The 20,558-nt window shown below is 43.0% G+C and overlaps 1 long non-coding RNA gene across 1 annotated transcript in view; it reads right to left on the bottom strand.

The window, feature by feature from the left end:
- Positions 1 to 6,650: 6,650 nt before the first annotated feature.
- Positions 6,651 to 20,558, bottom strand: part of LOC138301914 (uncharacterized) — a 339,283-nt gene continuing 325,375 nt past the window's right edge. The window contains exon 3 of the long non-coding RNA XR_011205161.1: positions 6,651 to 7,695. This is a non-coding gene — a long non-coding RNA (uncharacterized lncRNA). The remainder of the gene's footprint in view (positions 7,696 to 20,558) is intronic.

Genomic DNA, 20,558 nt, shown 5'->3' with positions numbered 1-20,558 from the left:
AACCTCCCTCCCAGTTCCATCTACACTCACACCTGCATGCACTACATCATCATCCACTACCAGCATCATCACCACACGTAGCAGAACACACCTCACTGGCAGACACCTCCACACCATCCATGCACATGTCCGAAGAGTCCTCTCCCACTGTGTCTGCCCCCCTCCTAAGGTACACAAACGCAAGCACTCAGACACCCAACAGCCATCCACCTTACAACAGCATTCAGGCCATGTACCTGCACCTAAAAGCAGCAGACAGACACCTCCAACAACAACTCCCTCTTCCCCCACTCCCATTACTTCTCCCTCTTCCCACTCCAATGTCCCTAAAAAGTTTTTCTTTGCCCAACTTGACCTCTTCCCTACCCCTACCCCCGTCCTCCACATATGGCCAGTGTATCACAAACCCAGCCAAGCACCTCAGCCAACCAGTCCATGGGCCTAGTCGTCACCACACCCACTCATGGTGGAAAAGGGTCCAGGTACATGACCTGAAGGTGAAGGAGCCTTCACCAGGCATCCTCAAGGGACAGGAGCCTGACCCAACTGCCAGAAAGACCAAGGAGCTTGCCCTAGCCGGCAAGAAGGGACAGGAGCCTACCCCAGCTGCCAGGAAGACAAAGGAGCCTGCACCAGCAGGCAAGAGGTGAAAGGAGCCTGCCCCAGTTGCCAGGAAGACACAGGAGCCTGAACGAGCAGACAAGAAGGGAAAGGATCCTGCCCCAGCTGCCAGGACAACAAAGGATTACGCACCAGCAGTCAAGAAGTGGAAGGAGCCTGACCCAGCTGCCAGGAAGTGCAAGGAGTCTGCACCAGCAGGCAGGAAGAGCAAGGGGCCTCGGGCAGGAACTGTGACGGTGCCCCCACCACCAACCTTGGTTGCCATCTGAGGTTGCAGGGGATGGGCAGTACCCACCCCCAGCAGCACCACCACCTCCACTGAGCAGCCATCTGAGGTTGCTGGGGATGAGCAGGGGTCCCCCCCAGCAGCAGCACCACCTCCACTGAGCAGCTGTCAGAGGTTGCAGGGGATGGACAGGAGCCCCCCCGCAGCAGCACCACCAACTCTACTGAGCAGCCATCCGAGGTTGCAGGGGATGGGCAGTAGCCTCCTCCCCCAGCAGCACCACCACCTCCACTGAGCAGCCATCACCGCCGGTGCACGGCATGTTATCCTGCCTCCATGGGCTGTTGTGCGGCCTGCCCCCGCAAATCCAGTGGGTATGACACCCACATGAGGGACTGTGACCTTGCACTCCCCAGGATCAAGAGCACAGGGCACGAGGCCCCCTCCAGAACCGGTAGGTAAGACACCCACATGCCCAACACTCCCTAGGATCAAGAGCAAAGGACACAAGGCCCCCTCCAGAACAATTGGGTAGGACACCCACACGCCCAACACTCCCTAGGATCCAGAGCACAGGGCACAAGGCCTCAATCAAGAGCACAGGGCACAAGGCCCCCTCCATAACCAGTGGGTAAGACCCCCACATGCCCAACACTCCCCAGGATCAGAAGCACAGGGCACGATGCCCCCTCCAGTGGGTAAGACTCCCACATGCCCAACACTCCCCAGGATCAGAAGCACTCGGCACGAGGTCCCCTTCAGAACCAGTGGGTAAGACACGCACATGCCCTGCACTCCCCAGGATCAGAAGCACAGGGCACGAGGCCCCCTCCAGAGCATGTGGGAAGTCACCCACTTGAGAGACTGTGGCCTTGCACTCCCCAGGACCAAGCACAGGGCATGTTGCCCCCTCCAGAGTAAGTGGGCAAGTCATCCACTCGAGAGACTGTGGCCTTGCACTCCCCAGGACTAAGCACAGGCCATGTTACCCCCTCCAGAGCAAGTAGGCAAGTCATACACTCTAGAGACTGTGACCTTGCACTCCCCAGGACCAAGCACAGGGCATGTTGCCCCCTCTAGAACAAGTGGTCTTGTTGCATCTCCCGGGTGAGGTGCACCACCGTCCACCATCCCCCTGAGGTGTTTGCCTATTTACCAACTGATGCCCCTGCAGTGTTCTCTCCATGTTGAGGCAGGTGACATATGTGGCCTTGAACTTTGGCCTGTGGCCATGTGGCCTATGAACATTGTGGACTGGGCTGTGTTCTTTTTTTTTGTACATATGTATATATCTATTATCTTGCCTAACATATTTTTCTTGATGTGTTGCTCTCATTACATTCACTTTTTCAAAATCATTTTGTCCTTGCATTATTCATCCGAGTTATGGGGTGAAAAAGTTTTAGTAATGCAGCTGATTGTGTGTATGGTGTTGGGGGGTGTGGTGCATGTGTGTGTGTCTCTCTTTTTCTTCCCTCCCGCCCTCCCTTGTGTGCTAGGCATCTGTATTCACCGTAGTCGTCTTCACCGACGTTGGTGTTCGTGGTGGAGCAGCACGCAGAAGATCATTGGGGAAAACATGCAGTTCGGGCTCCATGGCAGTGTGGTTGTTCCCTGTGTCTCCAATGGTGACTCCTTTCCCTTCTGAGCTCAGTTTCTGCCAGGCTTTTGATGTCGTTGGTACTGCCCCAGAAAAGGTGGCGGATTGCAGTGTCTTAATATGGTTGATTTCTGCCTGGCTATAGGTGGCTACTACCGTGGTGGCTGTTGTTTCCGCCCTGGCGGTTGGTGTGGTACACTGGCTGTCTATCGGAGATCTTTCCACCATGGTCATAATTTGGTGGTAGTTACCGCCAGCCTGTGTACATCAGTCCAGTAGCTATACCCTGCCCAGGTACTGTTGAAGGTGTTGTGGTATGTTTAAATTGATTCACAATCATGTATTTGTAAACCTTACCTAATACCACATGTGTTTGTTCAGAGCATGAACAACTTTTGATATAAAAACCTTGCACAGGTGACATGTAAGGAAGAAGTAATGATCAGTCTCCTATTATTTTAACCTTCTTATGTGTGTTGCATTGTTCAGCAGACATAGAGAGGTGAACAGGCCCTTAGCATTTGTATCTGGAGAGTTGGCCTTTCAGGATTGAAATTTGATACTGCCTTCAAAGGCAGTCATCATGTTCCAAAGTAGCATGCTTTACGGCTACTCAGCAATCTGTGCACTAGTGACATTAGTAGTCTGATATTGTCCTTACACTGTTACATATGGCATATATCTGTCCTTTATATACCAGCTATACTTTGCTATACCTATGGCCAATGGTTTTCCACATTGTGTCATGGTACAGACTAGCCTGAAATGATGCTGCCCACTCGTCCACAAAACATTACATGCCTGGGGCATGCTTCAGGCATATGATGTGATATATCTGTGAGCGTTAACATCCAGCCATCTCTACTATGTAAGGTGACTACCTGCATCACATATATACAAACAGGGTAAACAAATGTGTGTCTAACGAGTTGAATATACCAGATCACTGGGATGTCATAGTACTGTTTATGATGAGTAGACACTGTGTATTTGCAATATTCACAAAGCAATGTTCTAATTAATGACTTGTATGTGGACCTTTAGGGACTCCAATGATACCAGTAAGTGTAATTAGTACTTGGTTGTAGCTCTGTAAGGTTTGTGTGTGATCTATGATAGGTGTAACATTGTAATGTATATGGGGGTGTACCAATCACCTGTAACAAATGTACAGTCTGTGCCCAAACACAACTGAAGTTGTACACTGTATAATGAAAAATGGACAAGGACACGTCAATGTACATGTAGGGGTAGTGCATGCAGGCCCACATGAATCATGCATCTTTACTAGGGGTGGGCGGAATACACGCAGTTGGACTTTGGAGAATTCCACTGAGTTACATAAAAACTCTGTGAGATTCCACGGAGTTCTGCCCACCCATGGCTTAGCACGATGAGGTAACTACTACGCACAAACGAGCAGAGGAAATTAAGACTAATGCAGTGTAGACTGCCTGACAGCATTTATTTGAGCAAGTCACTGGTTTCCAAGTAAATAACAGTTTATAATGGCGCAGAGCACACATGTGCTAAGAAGCGTTACATAAAGGAAACATCAATCAATGTAGTAAGACGTGTGAAATCCGGAGTGCTAGTGCAATTGTTTCCAGTAGCATGTTCCATACAGCTATATTTGTTTTCCCTGGCATTGCGTTTGCATGTTGAAACCCCAACCCCCCGGACCACAACCACACCCAACACATGCATGCAGTAGGTGCATTTAAATAGAATGATATGGTTACAAGGACTTTTTTGTTGACATTGCCATATCATATACCTACAATGGCAGCACTTGAGTATGTTCGCCTTGTGTGATTTGGAAAAGTATATGTACAAAAGGTGTATTGCTCATATCTCTTTTCTAATACTTGGCATTCGGCTAACCTGCCACATGTAATGGTCTGAAAATGTGACCTCATGCAGACGTGTTCATTTTCCTTACCTCCTCAGATGAAATGACAACTGAAGAGGCATAGAAGTATTACATACATTTAGGGCAGTACCGCCCCATCTGCCATGTGACAAAGGCATACAAGAAGATGGGCAATCTGGTATTAAGAAGGAAAGGTGGCTTGAACTTGGCTCACAGTCAGGTGGGAACATCAGGGACATTTAAAGGAAACAAGACAACAGAAGGTCGTCCAACAGGTGATGGATGTACCTTAGACTATTTCAGGACTATCATCTGCCCATCGTGTGCCAGCCACACAGGCCATAGAGACAACCCCCGTCAAATGGTCCACATTTGAAGCACAGACCCTCAAAGATTTAGAAGAACTTAAATTAAGGATAGAAGCCATTGAGGGTGAGCTGTCAAACATGCATGCAATATTGCTTATGCTACAAGTGGCAATGGAGCGCATCAGTGTGCAAATCTGACTCTCCCTTGGACATTTCCCTTTCCCCATTTTTAACATGTTCAAAGTAGTTATAGTAATTTATGCACAGAATAGATTAGGATTAAGGATAGGAATACTGTAGGTTAGTGTAAATTTAGAATACATGTAATAAGTAGTTTTTAGGTGTGTTTAAGATGGGTAGGTTTATTAGTGGGTGGGGGTTGATGTTTAGTGTACGTTTTAGGGAAATAAATATATATATGTTTCTTTAGCCTTCAATGTATAGGTAGTGAAGGTTTAGGATGTGCTTGTTTTATGTATTGTAGTGATGATTGTGCATTAAGGGGGAGTAGGGAACAGATGTTTAACTTGTCCTTTGTGTAACGTAGTTAAGAATTTTTAGAATAAGTTAAGATAGTGTAGGGCAGAGTTAAGATTAGTTAGGATAGGCTAGGTGGGTGTAGGTAGTTTTAAATAGGTTGGTATAGTGTAAGGTAGTTTTAAGTATCGTTAATTTAGGCTAGATAGTTGGATTAGATTTGTGTTATGTAAAATAATTCTACTTTAATTACTTCGTCATCATTTCTTTATTATGGAGTAAGTTGAGTCGAGTACGTGATGTGGGTATTGATCTGCTGGCTTTGTAGGTAAGTGTTGTTTTGTCAGAGGGCTATGGGGATATGTTAGTCTACATGACAACTGAGTGAAGTGGTGTGGCTTTTAGGACTTTAGCCACTGTAAGTAGGCCTGTGTCTGATACGTTTCTCACAGCACAACACAGGCCGCATACTACTGTTGCATTCTGTGTGAGAGTGATACAGCATGAATAGTTGTTATAGTTTTAGAAATACAGATTACAGATGCCCGCAGACCACCACTTTGCAAGTGGCTCGTTGTTGACTGGTTTTCGATAATGAAAGTATCCATACCTGACTCTAGAACCTCCATCATCATTGGCTACTTGATAAGTGTTGCACCACATGCAGTTCACTTTGGCTAACTCATTTTGTTGACTCATGGCCATAGGTGTCCCATGTCATCTTCTCCTGGGTGGGGCTGTTGCTTTGGGCCTGCTTTTGTGCTCTGTCACCCATGCAGCAATGTGTGTGGGCAATACACCATAGATGTAATGTGTGGTTACACTTGCACTCAAAACATATGAGGCCTTGTCAGGGGCAGCGTGACACATTTGCTATACTTACCCCAAACTAGCATTAATCTGCATTTGCCTGTTGACACTGGGCCTCAACAGTAAGTGTGTGTATTTCCTGAACACTGGCATTCAAGATTTTGGATTGACCTTGTGTGACCTTGTATGGCACAGGTATGATGCTACTTCTGAAGAAGTATGGGCATGACTACCTGCCTATCGTTAATGCACACGTGAGATTTTTTGCACTTTAGTGTGAGCATTGAGGCTATCATATGTGTGATCAAGTTGTCACGTTCACTGAGCCAGAAATATGTCAGTGAGTACAATCACATTCTTGGCTCACATGGCTCACGGACCCCATTTTGAGAAGGTAAAGACTAGTGTGTTTAGTTGGAGCTTCTAGCACTGTCAGTCAAGTACCTGAAATTATGTTCACACCCAGACCTTCCATTGTGAAGCAACACATTCCCCATTATGCCATCACAGTGGATGTACTTGTTGTTGGTGCATTTCCAAAGAAAGCATGTGTTAGTGATTTTCCTCACTTTCCTTGAGAAGCTATGAAGTGAGTTATGTTAATACACATCCGCCATGGTACAAGTAGTCCATTCATCAACAAACAGCCAACACTCTAGTTTATAGTAGTGAATTTATTAACAATATTTGCCTTGACTAAGCATGAGCTTTCTTCTTTCTTGCAGTGTTCAGGGCAAAAACACACACAATGATTGTGAGCAAAAGATGTCCAGACAGAGTCTATTTGGGAGACATGTAATGCAAGAATTTTATTGAGGGGATACAATTTGCCATTAGGGAAGTTAGGCTTCTTCAACAGTCCACAAGTGGATGACATTAACAGCTGCACAAACCAAAAGGTAGAGTGCAGTTTGAGCAAGAAGGTAACATGATGACAGACAGAGGACCACTGCGAAACTGGCCAGGGGGCACAAACAAAAGTTGCCTGGCAAGTCTCCGATGGAAATTGGAGATGTCCGTATCTTCCTCCTCTGATGTGTGTTGTGCCTAACCTGCAGTTGGTGGTGTTAGTGGGAGAGACATCTGAGGCACATGTACATCAGGGGCAGAAGGTGTGGCTCCCCTGTCCACAGCAGCATTTGTTTGTGGCAGCAAGGAAAGAAGCACAGCACTGACAAGGGACTGATGGCTTCTCAACAATGCAACAAAGTCGCTATGGAGGGCAGCTATTATTGTTAAGTAGGAGTCCAACTTGTACTCCATAGATGCCATGGTGTTAATGATGGTCCCCAGCTTGGTGGCAACTTCACTGACAACCTCAGTGGATTCAGAGGTTGAGGCCTGTTGTTCTTGCATCTCCCTCATGCCACCAGCATTGTCAGCCAAAAACATATGCATCCTATGGAGCCAAGGGTAGGTTCATTTAATTGCCTCAGATGTACCCCTACTAGGACTGAGGCTCTTACACTACCCACTATGGTCTTCAGCCCACACCACATCCACCATTTGCTGCTGGACCCCTACCACTAGCAATTGGAAGACAACTTGGGGATCCTCGGAGTCCACAGCTAGACTTGGACTTACATATGGGCCAAACCCTGTGGGTGACAGTTCCCCTAGAGACCCTGCAAAGCTGTCATCTCTTGCCATGACCGGAGACTGAGGTTCTATGGAGTCCAGGAGTTACTGAATGGTGTCATCGTCCATTGGGGCAGGATGTCATCACCAACATGTTGGTCATCAAGGAAAGGTTGCTGGACAGGAAGTGTTGTTTGTCCCTCTGCAATGAAATTATAATATGTTAACGATGATCTATGATGGATGTTGGCAATATTAATTTTGCTGACATACAGACTTTATTGTCATTCTGAATACGTTACATATACATGTGTGGAACATGTGTTACTAACAGTAAATGAGGGCAAGTCTGTACATTGTTCAAACAATCACTGTGTGACAAGGAGGATTTTTTGTGTCACCCCACACACTGCAAAGCAGTTACACAGCCTTCTAGCCTGCCCTGACATAAAGGGTTAGTGCAGGTAAGGACCCCATTTATCATGTTGATTGGCTTATTTTCATATCATGGCTATGTTGATGTAAGGTTCACTTATTGCCACTACCACTGAGAATTTTACACCCTGTCAACAGGGTGCCTGCATTCTCTCTAGCCATTTCTTCACCTTCAGCCCCTGACAAGGTGATGTAATTTAAGTCAAGTATTAATTTGAATCCATCAATCTGCCTTCCACACAGTATAGCAGGTTAATCTGCCTCTCTGTGGTGTATTGCATGCAATTTGTACAGTCATGTGGCCAAGGGCTCATACTTGACACACATTCACACAACTCTACACAGCAAACAGCTGTGCTACAATACAGGACTAGGTAATTACTATGGTTCACTTATTTGTGTGTACTCAAGTGAGTCCAGACCAATAGGCACTATGAACTATCTTTGAAGGGGATATGCACCATCACACTTGTAAAAATACAAAAATGACATTCATCCACATTTTGTAATTACCCAAGTTGGCCCAGACAATCACACATCTGTTCATTCAGTCCTGAGCACTTGTACATGGACATGACACCTCTTTCATACATTATTTGGGCCCAGGGCTGGGACCTACTCTCAAACACTGATGACACCCAGCTCATACATTAACTCTCCGGAGACATCAACACTTCAACGTTAGGTGTAATATGCAATTGCCCAACATGTCTACCTGTATGTTAGAACTATGGATCATTCCAAACCTCACAAGAGAGTAGTCATGATAATCTGTAACATTTACCTACCCTGGTTGCCAACACAACTAGGCCCAGACACATCACCCTCCAACCATCCGCAAAACATGGCCATCATCCTGGATAACTGACTCATACTGTCACTTCACAATTCCATGTATAACTTTCTCCCACTTCGACATATGTAGCACAGTCAGACATTTGTGGTTAGGCCTCCCTACTGACACCTGCCACACATTCTGCCAGGCCAACGTCACACCAAGTGTAGTGCACTAATGCCCTTTCTACACCATCCCTTCCCATCTACTATGCAAGTGCAACACTATAAAAAAGAAGCTGTGCATGAGTGTCACTCAGGCTACCTTGCTTCACAAACACCACTCCTTTCCTCCTTGACATTCAATGGCTCCCCATTCACACCCACTGCCAGTTCAATGTGTTCAGCCACAAAAACAGGGAACTACACTACCAGGGATTCACCAAGTTCTCGCACAATCTATGCTTCCGTCATACACTCGTCCACCCCCACCCCCATTCTTCATTTGTACAAGACAGGAGGTGGCGTTGTCTTTATCATGGCAGACAACACCTGTGAGATCTGACCTAGCCCATCAGGACAGCTGCTTTGTTGTTTAGTACTAGTGCCATGGCTCGTCACATAAACCTACCAGGAGATATTCTACATACTGACAACCTGGATCCCCTATCAGGTGAAAAGTTGATATTTTGCCAACCCCATTCCTTTCCATTAGTTCACACTCCACTTGTGGATGGGTAGTCCAAAGACACACACAGTTGCCTCATCTTGCAGGGAGACTTATATTGTCACAGTAAGGTTGGGCAAGTTGCTTCTCTCTTGCATGATGTGCTGCTCCATTTCAAGTTTTTTGTTTTGTATTATAAAACTTGTAACCCTGGTCACTCGTGTTAAAAATTAGATCACACGTATCCAAAGGGCAACCTGGAGTGGAGCAACACATCATGCATGGACATGAGCAAGTTGGCAGAGCTGGAAAGGATGAATTGTCACTTGCAAAATAACTGACATTTTTGTGATGTATAGGTTGACATGTTGGAAATTCCTGCCCTTTCCCTTGTACACAGCGCAATGCAGTGCAACAAAGTGTGTTGCTGCACTGCATAACATGACATGTTTAACGTATTGTTCATTGAGCACTGTCCAGTCTGGCAACTCCTGCCACGAACTCTGGTGGAATAATTGATGCCACCTGTGCTTCCAATGGGTCCAACTTCTCCCGTTCCTCTGTTTTTCCTCCAGTCCGAATGGCTGCCCTGTTTCTGGGCCAGTTTCTCCCTGGTCCTGTGCTTATAATCATGACACCGTTTTTCAGCTCAGACACGGTCCTTTTCGTTTAGCCAACACTGACCAAAACTGTTCCTCTTACCGACTCTGGACTGTCAATCTTCCTTCTTCCCTAATGGCAATTAGGAGGTGATAAAGAGAAAGTGTTTATTTTTTGTCACCTAAGCTTTTAATATATGGTTCTCCTCCTCAATAAAATTGTTCTTCCTCTTCCCCTGACTTCTTTCTGGACATCTTGGCTGGTATTGGGGCTGTTGCCCCACTGCTTCTGCTTGCTGGTCCCTTCATTTCTTGCTTTTGCTGAACTTTCTTCAGTGGAGCTCCCAAAATTCCAATGTTCCAATACTGAATATACTGTCAGATTTCTTTATCCAATATTTTCCGCAGTCAGTTCTAATTACTAATTTTGTAAGCATGTGCAGTAGTAATCTACTAGAATGTCATACATCAAATATCGGCCTGCTAAAATATCATATCGGTAATATCGATTAACACAAAATTGTGAAGGTAAGCAAATATAGCTAAATGTTGATTAACAATTCTTTCCTTCACATCTTTGTGTCTTGATGGTATGTACACTTACCTCCATATTATAGTGGTAGTTGATATTGATGCTGTCCATTTTTGCAGGACAATATTTTTGCACATGATTTTCTGACATACGCCTATGTCCTGCATAGATAGAGAAATATGCTCAACAGTCTGAATGTCTTTCTTCCTCAAATTCTTTATCTGTCCTTCTCTCTTGGAGTTTGCGATGCTGAAATAATGAATAAATACTTTTCCCACCAAATCTTGAGCAGATGCCTACATCCATAAAAAATTCTCTGAAGGGCTCTAAACAAAAACGTCTGACTGTTAAAACCACGGAAGGAAACCTGAAAGAAATATTCCTAATTATGACTGGAACCCCGTCCTCCAAAAAGTACACACAAGATTTAAGAGAGCCAGGTACCTGACTGGCAGGATAAGTTCAATGTATTTCTCCGGGGAGACAGATGCTACCTTGGACATTGTCTCAAAACATCCTGACAAGCATGAAGCTGATATCCTTCTGTATTACAGGGTGATCATGCACCAATTCTATTAATCCACTATAGCTAGCATGCCACTGTAAAGGCTGTGAAGACCAGGTGTTTTTGCAGGAGCACCCTTTCCCCTGCCAAACAATTGGTTTGAAGAGGGCTGAGAGCTCTAAAATCAGTCAAAAAAGAGCCAAAGTTAGAAGATTTTCCCAAGTACCATTTACTTAAGAAGCACGATCAGCATTTCTCACAATCAAAGAATTATACATGTGGGCAGGGAATGATTAAGTATTATTTTATCCAGGAGAAATTCACTAGTTACTGGCACTACCTCTTCTTTGAAATTCTTAATCTGTGCAAAAAAGTGTATGAATGTGGTTTATAAACCAAGCAGATATATGGCACCCTTATCAGGTTGATCCTAATTATATCAAACCACAAGTACATCTTCACTGGGACTTATATATATATAACGGTTATTCATTATTTTTGATTCCTGATTCCTTTATAATCAATGCATGTTATGAATACAATTGTTAGCAGCAGACATATGGCCTCTTTACATTTTGAAAAATATGTTTATTTCAAATTATTTTTTATAAGAAACACATCAATATTATACATTCACAAGAGGTATGTCATTATTTTAGAATAAAGATCCCATAAGAATGTGTATTTTAATAACACCTTCAACAAACAGAGACTCTCCACACTTAGTCATTCACACAAAAGTAATTTCTGCATTGGTCGATGATTTGTTTGAGTATCTGCATTTCCGTCATATGCAATTTTCTTTTAGTTGACTTTCATCAAAACTTTGTCTGTAAGATTAAGTGCACACAGCCATTCTCAGATATTTGTACATTTATAACTTTTCAAAATTGGACGTACATTAATGCTCGACTGAACGATTGTGACTAAGCTGCTTCTTAAAGTGATATGTGTTATTTTTATAGATCATGGTTGAATAACCTTATTGTGCATATTTACAGTTAACTTCAAATGCATTACAATTGATTATCTTTTTCTCATATTTCCCTCTCTAGAAAGCTGTATTTTTTCTTCATGTAATTATCCTTTCTTCAATCTTATTTGAATTAAGTTTACAATGTTTTATTTTTTCAGTTTCTCATTATTTTCGATAGATTGTTCAGCCATGTTAAGCTACAAGAAGGCTTCTGGTCTATTTCACCTTTTTTGATTATTTAATCATCAGGGGCCAGATGTACACTCATTTAGAGACTAGCAAGCAGCTAGGGATGTTTGCAATTTGATGTAATTTGATTTTGCAAAATTATCTGGAAGGCCAAATTAAATTAAGTGAAATGAAAACAATCATTTAGCTCAATCTCTTATTGCAACATGTATCCTCACATTCATCGAAGGGCACATGGTGGTATTTTGTGTTAAACTAAGTGTAAGGAACAAAGGGCCAGATGTAGGAACGCAAAAAATTGCGAGTCGGAAATAGCGACTCCATGCGAATCGCTATTTCCGACTTGCAAAACGATATGCCAGGAAAAATTATATTCCAAATAGCTATTCGGTGTTGAGTCACACCGCAATTTGTGACCTCGCGAAAAGCAAAGTCGCAAGTTGCACGAAGGGTGTGGTCTGGTGTCGCAAATTGCGACTGACTCGCAAATTGCATGCAGGTGAAAATTAAACTTTTGAAAAACCCACTTCCTGGTTCTGAGTGATGGCATCAGAACCAGGAAGTAACCCCATGGAACAGAGAGAAGGGAGGAGCCCACCCAGCCCAAACTACAGAGCTACACCCAGGTAAGAGGAGCAGCAGCAACAATGGCCACACAGGAGAAGGAGACACCCAGTGGAGGCAGAAAACACAAACTTACGTTTTCTGAGAAGGAGTTGGAGGTGCTCACCGAGGAGTGCTGCCTGCACCTTGAGGAATTATTTGGCAAGGCAGCAAGGAGTGTCCCTGACAGCCACAAAAAGAAGATCTGGCAGGACATCCAGAACAAAATTAATGCCATCGGTGTCAGCCACCGCACCCTGGATGAAATCCGCAAAAGGTGGTATGACCTTCGCTCCAGGACCAAGGAGAGGGTGGCGGAGCGCATGAGGGAGATGCATGGCACAGGAGGAGGGCCGTCTACATTACCATCCCCTACAGCCATCAAAACCATGGTGGAGACAACTCTGGAGCCAGAGGCTGTACTGGGCATTTGAGACCTAGACAGTTCTGCACCAGGAACATCAAAAGTAAGTAACAAAATGAATGTATTTACACCAGCCTATGCACTATGCACACAATCACAGTACACATCATCAGGCACCTCTAGATTAGCTCCATTCACAGTTTTGCAACCTATAGAACAGTGCATTTTGGGCAATGTAGCATAGTAGTCCAAATATAGGGAAATGTTTATTTTGAGGGATAAAACATATGTGCGATATTGACAGTGTATCCCTATGTCCCACAGGTCTTCCACAATACCCCCCATCAGCGCCACTGTGCAGGGAGAGGATCATGGCACAGACACACAGGAGAAGGCTGCCACAGACACCGCAGGGGAGTGCAGGACAACACCACCCGTTCAATCGGCACAGGAGACCATGGACGTTCCTGCTCTGGGTATGGAGGCAGCCATTGGGACACCAGGGCCAATGCCTAGGGAGGGCTAAGCAGAGGGATCATCTGGCGCAGTGCGTAGACGACGATGCACAATGCAGTCTGTGTGTAGAGAGGATGTTTCTGATGAGGATTTGTTGGGACTTGAGGCATCCTTATTGCAGAGTCAGCGCCTGCAAAATAGACAAATGCAGTTAATGAACCGTAACCTCTCAAGACTGCAGAATACAATCACGCATGGGCTGGCAAATGTGGACAACAGTTCACAACAATGAACACTCACTTGGGTAACCTGACTACTTCCATTGACAATTTGGTAAGGGAACTGGTGGCTGACAGGACTCAGGCACGGCGTAGGGAACGCAACACTGCTGCCCGTTTAGACAGGCTAGGTGTGTCCATAGGGCGCCTGGCTACCAATACAACCTGCCTGTCAAGGCGCACTGTCAGCCTGCAAGTAGAACTAGGGCATTTTGCAGGAAATGTGGCTTGAGGACTTGGCCGCATCAGCCATGTGGTGGACCTGCTGAAGACCAGACAGGCAGCAAGGGGCATTGGGGATACCCCGCAGGACAGTGAAGAGGTCTCCATTGTGAGTAGTGTGTCTGCCACTGCTGCACGTGTGTTGCGGAGTAGCAGTGCACAGCAGGGCTCAGGGGACCAACCTGGAGGGAGCCATGGTGGCCGCAGTCACAGGAGGCTGTGTGATACTGACATGTACTGTTAGAGAGGCACATGGACATAATGTGTCAGATGAAACTTTATTTTTACATACTGTAGTATAGTTTACAAATATTTCCACATTATAGTCCTGCAATAAAAGGGATAATTTGTTTAACTACACAACTGGGCAATGTGTGTCTTACACTAGTGAGTGTTGTCACGGTTGCTACGTACCTGCCAAAGTAGTGGGTTTCAATGTGGTTCCTTCTCTGTCTGCCCTCCATTACAATGCTTCTATCCCCAGGCTGTCGGTGTGGTAGCTCTTGCTCCTCATACTCCGAATCTGTGTCATCAGGGGTGAGATATAGCCCACGTCTAGTGGCAATGTTGTGTAGGATGGCACAGGTGGCAACTATCTTCCATGCCGTTTCTGGGGCATACTGAAGTGCTCCTCCACTTTTGTGCAGGCATCGGAATCGTGACTTCAACAAGCCAAACGTCCTCTCAATTACAGCTCTGATCTGCCGATGTGCAATGTTATATCGCCTCTCATTTTGATTGCCAGGTGTTAGGTATGGGGTGAGTATCCATGGTCTCAGGGCATATGCACTGTCACCTGTTTGACAAAAGAGGCAAATTTAGCAGGGCATCACAGGGTTACGCAGTGACATGTATGTAAGGCTTCAGAGTGTACTCCCCAGTACCTAATAAGTATCCTTCTCCAAACTCCTCACGTTCTAGGTATTGGTGTATTCCACTGTGCCTGAATATGTATGCATCATGTGTACTCCCTGGATATTTAGCCTCGATGTCAGTAATGACATTATGGGCGTCACATACCACCTAGATGTTTAGTGAGGGGGTACATTTCATATTGCGGAACACATATTCCAGATTTGCTGGTGGGCAAATTGGTATATGTGTCCCGTCCACACACCCTATTACATGGGGGAAGTTGGCAATTCTGTAGAAGTCCAACTTAGTTCTGTTCATTTCTGCCTCATTTCTGGGAAGGTATATGTATTTGGACATGTGTGCAAGTATGGCATCTAGGAAATGTCAGAAGAATCGTGAGAGTGCACTTTAGGATACCCCACCTGCCACTGCAATCAGCTCCTGATAGCTACCCGAGGCCAAGAGGTGCAGTGAGCAGAGCACTTCAACATGTGTGGGGATGGTGCTGCAACGCATTGTCTGGCGTTCGAGCTGAGGTTTCAGCAGTTCAATTATCTCTAAGATAACAGCGCTGCTCAGTCTGTATTTCTCATATATCTCCTCCTCAGTTTGTTGAAATAGTTTCTGCCTGCTTCGGTATATATTCTCCTGTCTCTGCATCCTCCTCCTCTGCTGGGCAGCCTGGACTCCCCTCCTCCAAGCAATCATGTACAGTGCAGCCATTTTGAGTAGCCCTGATGCCTTCTGGTTCTCCTTTTATACTTTGGTTCTGGTTACCACCTGCTCTGAATCAGTGGTAATCTGGTGTGCAAAACGGGCTTTTTGCGACTAGTCGTAATTTGCGACTGGCTTTTGCATACGGTTTGCGACTCGCAATTTGCGACTTCCTAATTGTGGGTCTCAAAATCATGTTGTAAATTTTGCGAGTCAGTAATGGGTCGCATTGCTATTTGGTACTCCGAAATGGGATTTGAACATCCCATTTCCATTTTGCGGGGTCGCAAATAGTGCTGCATCCCATTTGCAACTCGCAAACATTTGCTACATGTAGCCCAAAGGTACTGGGGACAATAGCAACATGAGTTCTAGTAGTTTAAGTTGTTCTTTTACTCCTCTGCTAAATTTTGGGAATTTCACGTAACAAATATAACATCAAATTCCAAAAAATACAGAAGATTACACTGACATAATGGACATTTCACCTGAGGTTTAGCAAGCACTACCTTATTCATTGTATAACATAGCTTAAAGCCATTTCCCTAGTTCAACACACCTATACAAACTATGCTAAAATGATGAAAACTCAAGAAGACACCTCAATATAATGAAATTAAAGATTTATTCATGGGGCAGAGACCAAACGCATTAACCAAACTTTAAAATGAGCTCCCACAAGCCCCCAACATTTGGAAACCAACTGGTTTATAATAAGAAGCCTGACTCAAGCAGGAAGGCTTTCATCAGAGAAATAAATGAGGCATGTACAAACATTGAATCCTACCTTTAAGAACTTAAATAACTTTTGATTTCTCCATTGGATTTTCTTTTTGTGAATTAGTTTTTTTTACATTCTTATGTTTTTTTAACTAACTTTCCTTGGACTTTCTCAGCTTAAATACTTGTTGCCAAATCGCGGCACACATTCCACATTCAATTTTTAAGAGGAAAGCCCTTCGGCTTGTGTAAAGCTTCAAATTCTGAGGCAGCAATTCCTCACAGAAACTGTTCACATTTGTGGTCGAGAGTTCTGGCAGGGAGATTTCATACATTTAGAAACAATACATAAGAAATTAAATGTGAAGGTCTAAGGTAGAGCTGTGTTGATGAAGACAACAGGAGGGGCCTGTAGAATATGACACACATGACGTCAAAAGCTGGGTTGTCAAAGAATTGGTTATTTGAGAGAACACTTAAAATAGGAATCACAGAGTCAGGTAAGTATATATTAAAAAGGATCAAAAACAAATAATGCAATTAAATTATGTAGTACAAGAGTAAATGCAGGAAGTGAGAGCAAGAGTTTGGAATGGCTTCTGGTGTTCAAAAAGGGGGCTAACAGAACAACATGTGGTGGTTTTGTATCGATTTGAGAGATAGCATTTGCTGACTCTATAAATGTGTTTATGAAAAGAATAAGAAGAATCAATAAAGATATGTTATTTGAAATAAAAATTGAATTTGTAACATAATTATAAAATTGAGAACTGCCAGGTCAGAGGAGCAATTATTTTTAGATGGTCATTACCGATATGAGATAGTAGAGCCAGAATGATTTGAAAGATGTGAAGAAATGGTACATTGTGGAAAACGAAGTGCAGTATGACAGAAAGGAGGATTGCCTTGGCCTAATGGCCATTAGCCTATTCATAGTTATCATTTAAAATGGTGCTTGTTAGTACAGTTACAATTGCTAAATTCAACAACTAGGCCAAGACAAAATTTAAGATAAATCGATTTAATCTGCATAATTTCTGAATTTCATGTTATACTTATGATGCAAAATTTGCAAATTTACATCATTATGCCACGTTGCATAGTTATGTGCCATCCATGCTAAAAGTTTACAGGAAATGCACCTAACTCTGTAAATATTTATAGAATACAAGCAGTTGATTTTTACACTATTTTTAGTATGAAATGTATCCTTTAATGAAACTTTGTTGCAAGAATGTGTTTCACATTAAAATATGCCGTCAAATGATGGATTTGCGTGTCACAGAATGACGTGTCATTTTGCAGAATTTTCCTGAAATGTCTCATTGTACTAAGACAAATTACAAAAATTCCACACAACCCTACCTTCAACTATATTGCAGATTCTGCTACTACTGCATTATCAAGGTAAGTTCTTGATTTATTTTACCACTACTGCAAATCACTTCCTTCAAACAGAAAGATGGATTGCTTTTTTTGGCTCTCTGTCTTGACACTCATATATATTTTTTCTTGTTCTAGAAATGCAACATTTTTATAATATTTGTAATATTCTCTTTCTTTATTGTTCATATCCTAATTGTAAACTTTACATTAAGAATGTGTATAGCTAAATTCAAAAACCTAATAATTAGACCTAGATAAATATATTTAATTGATTCTGAAATAATTTAATAATGTGTGTGTGTGTGTACATTTATATTTATTCACTTAAAAAACCAAAGGTTACAGGGATGTTATAGAAAGGTTTGGAATTTGCTCATACAAAAAGCATAGAGCTTCAGGGGAGGTGGATGGCCTACCCAAATTTAGTTGGATGATAGCCCCAGAAAGGTGGCAGTCCCCAGGGCTGTACGAGGAGATACGCACCACCCTCATTTTATTTGATTACAGCCCAAGGGAGGTGGCAGTTTCTGGGACAGTGGGGGGGGCACAGCCCCCACATTCATTTTAAATAAGCCCCGGGGTGGGGGCGGTCCCTGGGGCATCAAACATCCCATCCCCTGGAGCAGTGCCCCATGTGCCCCCTCCTTTATTTTAAAATGTCCCCGGGACCTGGCTCACCCAAGGGCTTCTTAAAAACAAGCACTTGTTTTTGTTTTTTAATTTTTGACCTGAATTTTCGAATCCACTGAAACATTAAAAAAAAAAAAAGAAAATTGCACTGCTCTGCCTCTTTGCTTTTTCAATCTTTTTTTCTAGTATTCGGCTGAAGCAGAGTCCCAAGATGGCTGCCAACACATCCTAACTGAAGTGTTAGCAGTCAATCAGAGCTCTGCATTTCCCTGCACAAGCTTGTTATTTTTCGCGAACCCTTCGCACCTCTAGATATCTATATTTAATTTTCTTCTAATATTTCAGAAAGTACGGAACGGACTTACACCAAATAACAAGAAACACTTTCTAGACCAAGCACTACCTTTCTGCCAAATTTGGTGTTATTCCGTACAGCAGTTCAGGCTGTGGTTGTGTATAAAGTCCCTGTGGGAATTATAATGAGAAACGCACATTTGTACTCCCCCTTTTCCTCAGCCCCCAATTGACTGATCATCCAAACCTTCCCATGTCTAACAGGATTCACTGTATCACTTTTTCTGGAAAATGTAGTGAAAATTTGCCAAACTGCACCAAAGATATAGGCAAGTCACAAAATGCATTTTCAACGGAAACTGGTCCTAACTTTACCTACTTACTGGCGTCTGCCAGTATAATATATATATATATATATATATATATATACAAATGTATATATATATATATATATATATATATATATATCTCACATTATACAATGATTTTCTTTGGCGCAGAAGCCGCACCAAAACAGCTCTCCATACCACCAAGACGCCATGATGTCAAGAACAGGACACCTCAGGATCAATCCAATACAGTGCACTAACCATAACAGGATGCCACCATGTATCAGCTACATGCCTTCCACTGGACATTCCTCAACACCACGATCCCTGTGTTATGAACATGTGGTCCCTCTTCTCTTTCTCCACCCCCTTATCTTGGCTAATGGGTGCCATCTTAGAATGCTACATAGATCATTGCATTAGCTTACATAAATATGAATCAACACTATTTACATCTAAATGTACAGGTATCAACATATTAAATCCTTATTTGGTACAAAATAAGTATTGCCAATGTGCAAAATAAGCTAATCAATCCTGTGGCCTTTGCAGTGTGTTCTATTACCCCAATGTATTGATATTACTTAATCCGTGTATATCGTAGCCTCCAAATTTGCCAACATAGGTGCCTGTGTGGTGGTTGATAAATTGCTTTGTGCAAAGTCAGTTATATTTCAGGGATTTCAAATAAAAGCTATATTCTCATATTACAGTATATTACACATACTGGCAAACACATTATGAATTTCCTCGTAATCACTACGATTTCTGCATGAAAAACAATAAGGTGCTTAATATGGACTAAATTAGATTTCAAAACTCGATAAAGAAACAATAATGCAAAGTACATATATTGCACTAAACATGAAGCACTTTTACATATATTTTCTGTCATGTCCCCATCTTTAAATAATCTTATGAAGTGCCTAATTAATACCATAATATTCAAGTTGCACTACATTCAAAATGAAAGCACTTTACATTTGAAGCACATCATAATCCATGTGCAACATTCAGTTGTATCATACCATCCATAAACCAGACTCCATCCCGGGGTATCTAAGTGACATGTGCAGTGCAAACCGTATTTTGTCAAACATGAAGTAGCATTTCCTAAAAAAAAGTTTATATGAATGAAGCACTGCATCCACTCTAGATGCAGTACATCGATAATAAGAACTCAGCAGCTCATGTAACTTCAAATAACACATTATTGCACTATCCCATCAACCTTCCAAGCTAAATCACAAAACAACTAAAGTGACAAGTGCTCTGCAAATGACATTTCCTTAATACAGTACACATAAACCAAGACATTCCACAGAACATCAGCTCCAAGGATCTGGCATCCCTAATGAGATAAATAGAAAGGGGCCTATTAGATACAGAGGGACAATTCACAAAAATCAATTATATATATTTTCACTTGTGAAACCATGCTAATATACTAATCTGAGTTGATCATTAAATCATGGACCCATCAACATGTGCAAAACACGCATTCTTCATTAAAGTGTTCTTCAAGTTTAGCAGCATA

Source organism: Pleurodeles waltl, chromosome 6 (assembly GCF_031143425.1).
Source record: "Pleurodeles waltl isolate 20211129_DDA chromosome 6, aPleWal1.hap1.20221129, whole genome shotgun sequence".
NCBI classification, from domain to species: domain Eukaryota; kingdom Metazoa; phylum Chordata; class Amphibia; order Caudata; family Salamandridae; genus Pleurodeles; species Pleurodeles waltl.
Note: the sequence above shows the minus strand (reverse complement) of the source record. Positions and strands in the feature narration are given on the sequence as shown.